The sequence below is a fragment of the Elgaria multicarinata genome, chromosome 4 (assembly GCF_023053635.1).
Source record: "Elgaria multicarinata webbii isolate HBS135686 ecotype San Diego chromosome 4, rElgMul1.1.pri, whole genome shotgun sequence".
Lineage (NCBI taxonomy): Eukaryota > Metazoa > Chordata > Lepidosauria > Squamata > Anguidae > Elgaria > Elgaria multicarinata.
Window position 1 is genome coordinate 48,766,362 of NC_086174.1, and position 9,029 is coordinate 48,775,390.

General features: G+C 42.1%; 1 long non-coding RNA gene across 1 annotated transcript; it reads left to right on the forward strand.

Moving 5' to 3' along the window:
* The first annotated feature begins 1,069 nt into the window (after nt 1–1,069).
* On the forward strand, nt 1,070–8,550 carry LOC134397522 (uncharacterized). Its single transcript, XR_010025370.1, has 3 exons — nt 1,070–1,159; nt 3,094–3,205; nt 7,815–8,550. It is a non-coding gene; the product is annotated as an uncharacterized LOC134397522 (long non-coding RNA).
* The last annotated feature ends 479 nt before the right edge of the window (nt 8,551–9,029 follow it).

The following is a 9,029-nucleotide window of genomic DNA, read 5'->3' on the forward strand; positions in this document are numbered from 1 at the left end:
TTTAACCTGTTGGTTGTTATTATTTATTTATTTATTTATTTATTTATTTATTTATTTATTTATATAGCACCATCAATGTACATGGTGCTGTACAGAGTAAAACAATAAAATAGCAAAACCCTGCCACATAGGCTTACATTCTAATAAAATCATAATAAAACAATAAGAAGGGGAAGAGAATGCACCAAACAGGCACAGAGTAGAGTAAAACTAACAGTATAAAAGTCAGAACAAAATTGTTTTATTATGGTTTTAATTTTTGTGAACCGCCCAGAGAGCTTCGGCTATTGGGTGGTATAAAAATGTAACAAATAAATAAATAAATAAAGATGGACATTCCTTGAAAGCTGAGGCTGCAAACTGTCACATTTTGGTTTCTGACAAAGTGCTACCAAAATCAATGGCACTCTCTCCCAAGCAAGCTTTGCAGCCCTAGAACAGCCTTTTCCAACCTGGTGGCCTCCATATGTGTCAGACTACATCCTGCCAACTCCAGGCTATCAGCCCTGCTGGCTGGGGATGATGGACATTGTAGTAAAACTGATTTGGAGGGTGCCAGGTTAAGGAAAGCTGCCCTAGAGTGATTTTGGCACGGAAGTTTGTTTTTCCTGTCCTGCGTCATCAACATTTTTTTATTTAAAGGATGAATGTTAATGAAACAAAAGCTATCCCTGGAAGTAAGTAGAAACATGTTTTCTTATTTCCCATGCAAATTACATATGCTCTTAGCTTGCACTATCAGACATACATTGGATATTGAAGACGAGCTACTGATTACAGTACTGTTTTCCATGTCTGTTGTACTAATAAAATGATTAAAAAGGAGCAATCTTGTCTTCTCCCCCTGTTGCATTCTCTGTATGCTCTGTACTGGGTTAGATATTTATCCACTGGGCAGGAACAATACATGAGGCACACTGTTGGTGAAAGGTGAGGGTCTGAGACTGAGCCCATGAGATTGGCGCTCTCTTGTTTGCTCACAGGGTGGGGAGGGGTGGCGCAGAGGCCCAGGACTGGTGGGAGAGAGTAAATAAAAGAATGCCTACCAGGGAGATTGCACCAATCAATCCACAGCAAGAAATATCCCCAGGACTTCATTTTACTTTATTCCTTGCTGCACCAGAAGAAGAAAGCTTGTTATATACTCAGCCTCTTTCTGGTAATTAGTACAGTACAAGAATGTTTTTATTTATTTATTTAATTAATTTATTGCATTTCTATACCGCCTAATAGCTGAAGCTCTCTGGGCGGTTCCTGTTTGGGATCCCATTTGTCTTTATTACTGAAAACTGTGCATGTTTTCTTTGTCATTCAGTAAATGTTTGAGCAACCAGGGCAGATCTTTCTGTATTGTTGTGATCATGGCACCATGCACCATACCAGTTATCTAATGGGCAGTCAGTGAAAGAAGGGCTGGCCCTTCTATTAGACTGAAGCAATTGCCTCAGGCTGCAGTTGTTGGGAGGCAGCAGCGAAGTGTTGGAGGAAAGACCTGTGTGCCTTGCAACCTGCTGTGTGCTTCTTAAGTGAGCCAGCTGCCTTCAGGTGGAGTGGAGGATGCTGTGCCATAACTAATGTTGAAGGAAGATTCAACTGCCAGTCCAGTTGACTTTTATACATGGAATGGGAGCAGGTGCCATCTTGTTCTTCACCTCAGGCAGCAACATGTCTTGGGCCAACCCTGAGTGAAGCATTTCTCCTACTTGCCCCCATTCCCCCATGGAGATTTTTTTTTAAAAGTGGTTTGGGGTGGTTGGGAGTATAGAGCAGGAACTGAGAAGTAGGAGGAAGGAGTGAGTCCCGTGAAACTATTCCCTGACTAGTGTAGGTGCTTATGTTCATCTGTCCAAAGATATCCAAACATGTAGCGGAAATTGTGAAGCTACAGGCAGGTTGGGGTCAATTTTAATCAGCGAGGTGGTGAACTAAAGACATTCTTCCATATTTCTGAAGATATATATTTCTTCTGCAATTTGTAATAGAGGAGAGACCCAAGCTCTATCCCCACCCATTTCCCATAATATGCAGTTGGGGCCTCATGTAACATAATATTGTCACTAAAGTTGTTGGAATTCTGGACTGAGAACCAACTTCCTGGAATCACTTTGCAATTCCGTACTGTATGCTTGTCCACTATATTAAAAGAAGAATTACTGTGAGCTCTTCAGGAATTCAGAAAAAGAAAGTATGGAGGAGAGATGGAGATGTGAATATCCGAGTGTAACTGTATTCAGCTGAATGTGCTTACAGTTCTTCACAGGATCAGGAAACCTGATTGTGCAGGGAATTATGAGTGTTGCAGTGCAACACATCTGGAGGGTACCAGGTTGGGGAAGACTGCCCTAAAAATACCCATTCCTGTTTGGGATAACTTTGAGGACATTGTCAATTGATTAAAATAAATGGAAACTTTTGTGGCCTTTTCTCTATATTTTTCCCCTTATTGTATTTGTTTTATTATGTATAATGCATAGCATGACATGAAACCCAGGCTTCTCTGTCTGTTATAGATTTAGATCTAGGGATATTAACAAAAATATGGATAGATCATTTTCTGGTCAGGGTTAGTATCATGGCAACTATCGGCCCCTGCAGGAGTGGCGGACCTATTAAGATGGTCTGACCTCGAAGGCTGATGGATCCTCTTGGATTCCAGAAAGCCTTAGAGGGTGCTATGGCTGGTATTGTCAATGATCCTGTAGAAGCCATGGTCAATAGATGGAATCAAGATCTAACTAGGGCTATCAACACAATTGCCCCCAAACATTCCCCCCAACCCGCTTCCAACCAGGCACCTTGGTATACAGAAGATCTCAGGGAGTTGAAGCGGGAAGGACAATGACTGGAGTGCCGATGGCAGAAAACTCAACTTATATCCAACAAGTTACTCCATAGAGAACATCTTCATTCTTATGGGGTGGCAATACATGCAGCGAAGAAACCTTTTTTCTCTGCATGCATTGCGTCTGCAAATTCGCATCCAGCAGAACTGTTCAGGGTGGCAAGGGGTCTAACGCAGACACCTTCCCCCCCTGAACCGAATTTTAGAGTCTTCAGTAGTTCACTGTGATGTTTTTAATGATCATTTCACAGATAAAATCTCTTGGATAGGAGCCAACTTAGGTGCTGTCATTATAGCAGAAGCTGACAATGGAGTGTGTCCAGCAACTCCGCAAGTGGGATTACTCTGGATCAATTTCAGTTGGTGAGTACCGAGGACATGGGCAAGCTGCTTGGATGAGTGAGGAGGACAACTTGCCTTCTCGATACCCATCCTTCTTGGCTGGTTGCCCAAGGAGGAGATGCAGTTAGATTATATCTACAACATATTAATGCATCTCTCAGGTAGGGGAGTTTTCCAGCATGTTTAAAAGAAGCAGTGGTATGGCCGCTTCTAAAAAAAAAGCCCCCCCCCCCGGACCTTAATAACTACTGACCAGTATCAAACCATCTGTTTTGGGGCTAGGTGGTCTAGGGGGCAGTTGCCTTCCAACTCCAAGCAGTTTTGGATGATACAGATTTTCGAGACCCATTTCAAAGTGGCTTCAGATCAGGATACAGAGTTGAGACCACTATAGTTGCCTTAGTGGATGATCTACACCTGAGTATAGACAGGGCAAATGTGTCTCTGTTGGTACTTCTGGATCTCAGTGGCATTCAATACCATTGACCATGGTATCCTTCTGGAACACCTGAGGGGTTTGGGAATCAGGTTCCAGTCCTATTTCTTGGGCAGGTTCCAGATGGTGATGCTTCCCCAATGCTGTTTAACATCTACATGAAACCACTGGGAGAGATCACCCAGAGGCATGGAGAGGGGTGCTATCAGTATGCTGATGACACCCAAATATATTTCTCTATGCCTTTGATATGTTCAAAGGTCAGCTAAGGATTGTGTGTGTCCTCTGAATGATTGCATGGAGGTGGTAATGGGCTGGATGAGGAAAAACAAACTGAAGCTGAATCCAGACAAGACGGAAGTGCTTACTGTCAAAGGCCCCAACCTGGGATTGGAGGTATGTCAACCAGTTCTGGATGGGGTTATACTCCCCCTGAAAGACTGCGTTCACAGCTTGGGGTGCTCCTGGATCCATCGTGCCGAATGACAGCTCAGATAGATGCAACAGCCAGGAGTGCCTACTATCAGCTTTGGCTGATATGCCAACTGTGCCCCTTCCTATGTTGGAAGACCTAAAGACTGTAGTGCACGCGCTGGTAACTTTGAGGGTCAACTTCTGCAATGCACTGTATATAGGGCTACCTCTATGCCTAGTCAGGAAACTTCAACTAATTCAAAATATGGCAGCCAGGTTGGTCACCAGTACATCTAGGGGTGACCATATTAACCAGTTTTAAAATCACTTCACTGGCTGCCAATTAGTTTCTGGGCAAAGTATAAAGTGTTGATTATTACCTTTAAAGCCCTACGTGGTTTGGGTCCAAGTTACCTGCAGAATCGCCTTCTCCCTTACAATCTGCCCCCCACACTCAGGTCCTCTGGGTAGAGTTTACTTCAGTCAGCAAAACTAGGCTGACAACCGTTACCCAGAGGACCTTCTCTTCTGCTGCTCCCAGACTGTGGAATGATTCATCAACTTAACAGTCTTCCTGAATTTAAGAAAGCCATAAAGACTGATCTCTTCCAGCAGGCCTACCCAGTTGAACTTTGAGATGCCTTTTAATAATGTATTAGTTTTATATGTTTTTAATCAGTTTTATGTATTTTATGGTGTTTTTTTATTTGGTGTTGTTCCCTGCCTCGATCCAGAGGGAGAGCTGGGTAAGAAATCAACCAACCATCATCATCTAAAAACAAAACAAAAGAAAGTGTCAATGTAGCAATGTGAGCTGTGGAAGTACCGCCATTTAGAAAAAGCAGAAAGAAAGATATTTAAATGCTCACTACGCCAGCAATGATCTCTTTCATTTATTTCATCTACCAGCCCGCTACCTTGGGGTTCTATGCTATTTTGGTGGTGACATTCTTGATAGGGTACTGTAATGAGATGCACAAACATCATGATCTAAAATAAACACAGCCCTCAATGTGATGCCTGAATTGGCACTTCGTGATCGACCCATTAATAATAGCTGCTGGGTATTATAATTCAACATGACCCACATAGCCCTGGGGGAAGGAGGGGCTAAGGAGGATATCTGCTTTTTTTTACTGGTTTGATGCCGTTTCTTTTGAGGAATGGGACACACAGCAGCCCTGGAAAGTGCCTTCTTTCGGAATGCTTTAATTTTCCTGACCATGAATTTGTGGCAAATTCAGTTACACAGTAGGTGTCATGTAGAGACGGGGTGTTAACACTGTGTCTCTCAGCAAATGCAAAATGAATATTAAATAAGAAGCCATGTGATGCAGAGACATGATCCACCGATAGGCTCTGGAGACCTTGTGATTAGTACACTGACTGGTTTGTCATCTAAACACACTGCCTGTTTCTCCTCCTCCTCCTTCCCCTCCCGGCTGCATATTTTCCTTCTTTTTTAATTGATAATTAATTGAGAAAACCAGATGAAAATCCATATTCCCTTTTTGGAAGGTGTCTACTATTATAATGCGTGCATATCATTTTTTAGATGCACATCCGTTCACCATCATAAGAGCTGTTTTTGTTGTTTGAAAGACCTTGCTTTCTTTCAGAAGCATCCGTCATTTGATCAATGCTAAGAGTGTCTCTCCTTCTTAACATTCTGGTATGTTTACAGACCAGCAAACAACCGCTTATGACCAATTTGGAAGATACAGCGATCCACGTTAGGATATACAAATACCTTTTCACATAAAATGCATCCCTTATTTTCAAAGATTGCCCATTATTCTGGAATTTCACAGCTTTATACTACGTGACTAATTGTCTTTCTTTAGAACATTCTAATTCCCCCAAACTCCATAATCTCTCTCTCTCTCTCTCTCTGTCAATACAGCTGTATTTTTGAAACATACTAAGCCTGAGGTCCCTACCATATTTGGGAAGCAAATCCCTCTGAAAGTAATGAGACTTGCATCTTCTTAAATATGTTCAGGAGCAGGAGGAAATTATATGTATAATTTCAACTATGTATGTCTGCCAACTATGTATGTCTGCCAATGGAATGAACATCACTGATAGAATGGATTCCTCCTCCCCTCTGCAGTGCCTTATGTGCCCTTCAAATCCGTTTAGGTTGTTCCCCCCCTCCAAATCACATTTGGAGGAGGAATGGGGGGTTGCAAGGGGAGGAGAGGAAGAGGACATCCCATTAGATGAGTGGAAGTTCATATATGGAACATTGGATGGAACCCATAAGGTAATAGCTATGATGATGATAATTCATCCATTTATGCCCCACCTTCAAACACAAATTATACTAACACTGCAACCTTATAGACACCTACCTGAGAGTAAGTCCCATTGAACACTGTGGGTCTTACTTCAGAGAGAAGGTGCCTAGGATTGCAAAGCAAGTATCTATCACAATATCTGTTTCATAATTTATCTGCACAATAAAAATTTCCCATACCAGTATCTCAATTTCCTCCCCCAAATTGTGGTGTGCAAATGTTGTTTGTCCTTCCTCACTCAGGCACAATAGCCATACAATCATGGTTGTGTAATCCAAACAGTAAGAGAATTCTGTGCGAGTTCAGCTGATTACAGTAAATGATAGCATCCTCTGTCCTGGGAAGAGTTCCACTAGATTGTTTTGGACTGAGATGTGTCATCAATAGAAAGTTTCAGGTGTCAGATCAACAGGAAAGAAGAACCCAGTTCAGGTCTCCTATTTCCAAACTGTACGCATCTAACCTTGTGAGAATATTGCCAGGAGCCCCACATTCTCAATAGCTTGAAAAAGGAATCTCTGTCTGATCTGGTATGTCCGAATCAATGTTATATTGCTGAGCCGAGCTGAAATTCCTTCTTGTGAAAACATTAATCATTCCTTCCTAATGCATGAATCGCTCTGGCTTTTATTTAAGGACTCATACATGATACTGAACAAGATGGTTAGAGCATCAATGGAAGGGAACATTTTGCTAAGTTCCATAAAACTCTTCTGGAAAAAACCTGTGTGCAAAGTGCATGCATACGTTTAGCTTGGAAAGTCTGCTCATTGCAAGGCTTCATGCTATAACTGGATGAACTGGATAACCTTATGAACTAAATGACCTCATGAACTGGAGTAAAAGAAAAGGGATGGAATTCATTGGGCCAAAGTTGAAGGCCATACCCTTGGAGACTAATAACAATAACTGCTAATAATGACCACTGATCCATTGGCTAGAAATTTCAGAGAGTGGAGATCTTGGTCCATTACAGTCATGTAAGACTATGAGGCACCATAGTGATGTGTCTGTCATGAGGGTATATCCCCACCCATGGATGACCTTGTGTACAGTCTTGTTAACTATTTCACTGCAAAGGCAAATATGAAAAATCTATCATTTCATTTAGCGGAACCTGACAAAATTCCCTTGTGCAAATAATATTTAATGCAATGAAAACAATTCCAATGTGTTTTGGACCCACAGTTTGTATAGTTTGAGGCTCTCTTTATGTTTTACTGGTGTTATATCTCTGAACAATATATATTTGTATGTTTTGTGTTACATACAATGTGGAATACAGTGGATATATGATTCTATAAACTTATTGTTCTTTAGATTACCCTGAAGAAGGACCTGTAGATCTGAAACGCAATTGAGTTGTTTTCATTGAATTAAACATCCTTTTTGTCTACTGTTTTGCTTTGGCTGTTCTGGCAATCCTCATTTTTGTTGGCTTTGGATAAACATTTTAGCCATTCTTTTCCATCTCCTTTAGAACAGGCAGCACCTGTTGTGGACAAGCAAGAACCTTCTTATTTTAAAAAAAAAATTCTGCAGTGGCCCAGAACTTTCAGGTAATGACAAAAAACAAAACAAAACAAAAACTCCACAGCAATCAAACCCTTTAAACAAGTGCTTAGGCTACCTCCTGTTACCAGGATTCCACACTGACCCAGTCAGAGAAGCTATACAAGAAGAAAAGAGAAATCCTGAAATCCCCAGCGAAGTCCTGGCATCTGATTTGCAAAATGAAAGCTAGCCCAGACCAAATATAAACAGAAACACCACAGCCAAAACAACCAGGCCGGGGAAGGTCACGCTATCTGAGACATGCATATCACAGTTGGCTTGACATGCTTCCAATCTCTTCAAGCAGTGAGAAGGCCGAGAGCGAGCGAGCTGTAGCTCTCAGAACAGGGTTCTCAGAAGTTGTCTCAGCTTTGCCTGTGTTTGGAGGATGGGAAGTCTGAGACTGAGAAAGGTTTATGTGACAGGCCCTGTATCCACAAACACATATCTAGGAACATTTTGATGAGGAGGGTGCGTTGTTCAAGACTATTGCTTTAGGGTAGAACTGGGAGATGTGTGGGCATCCAGATGCTGTTGGACTGCATCTTTCATAGGGCTAGAGTTGCAAACGGGCTCTGTATGTGTGTATGCTTAACTAGCATAGCATGAGGAATGATAGGAAATGTAGTACAACAGTATTTTGAGGAACAGCACACACACTCCAACACCGCTACGGGAGATTGATCCAATTTCAGGCACTAGTATTGCCTGTTTGGGTGTCTTGCTCGAACTGCTGAAAGTCAGAATAGATAATACCGACTAGATGGACAAGCAGTAGCAGCTCTGAGGGAGATTCTTACGTTCCTAGATATGCCCAAGGTATTGTAAGAGGCAAACTACACATGGCAGCCATACTGTATCAATCAATAAAATCACAGATGAAGGAACATAGCAGATGGTAGGGCGGAGTATAAAGAAGTGCATCATAATTATCATTCCAGCTGCAGTTTGGGAATGAATTCATTATAAGAAAACCTGATCTCAGGAAAGAGTGAATTATTAGTAATATTCTAGGGGTTACTAGGTCTCACTCTAGCCATCTGGAGGCTAGGAGGGCTTTCTCCGCTGTGGCACCCCGGTTGTGGAACGAGCTCCCCAGAGAGGTCCGCCTGGCGCCTACACTGTACTGCTTTCGTCGCCA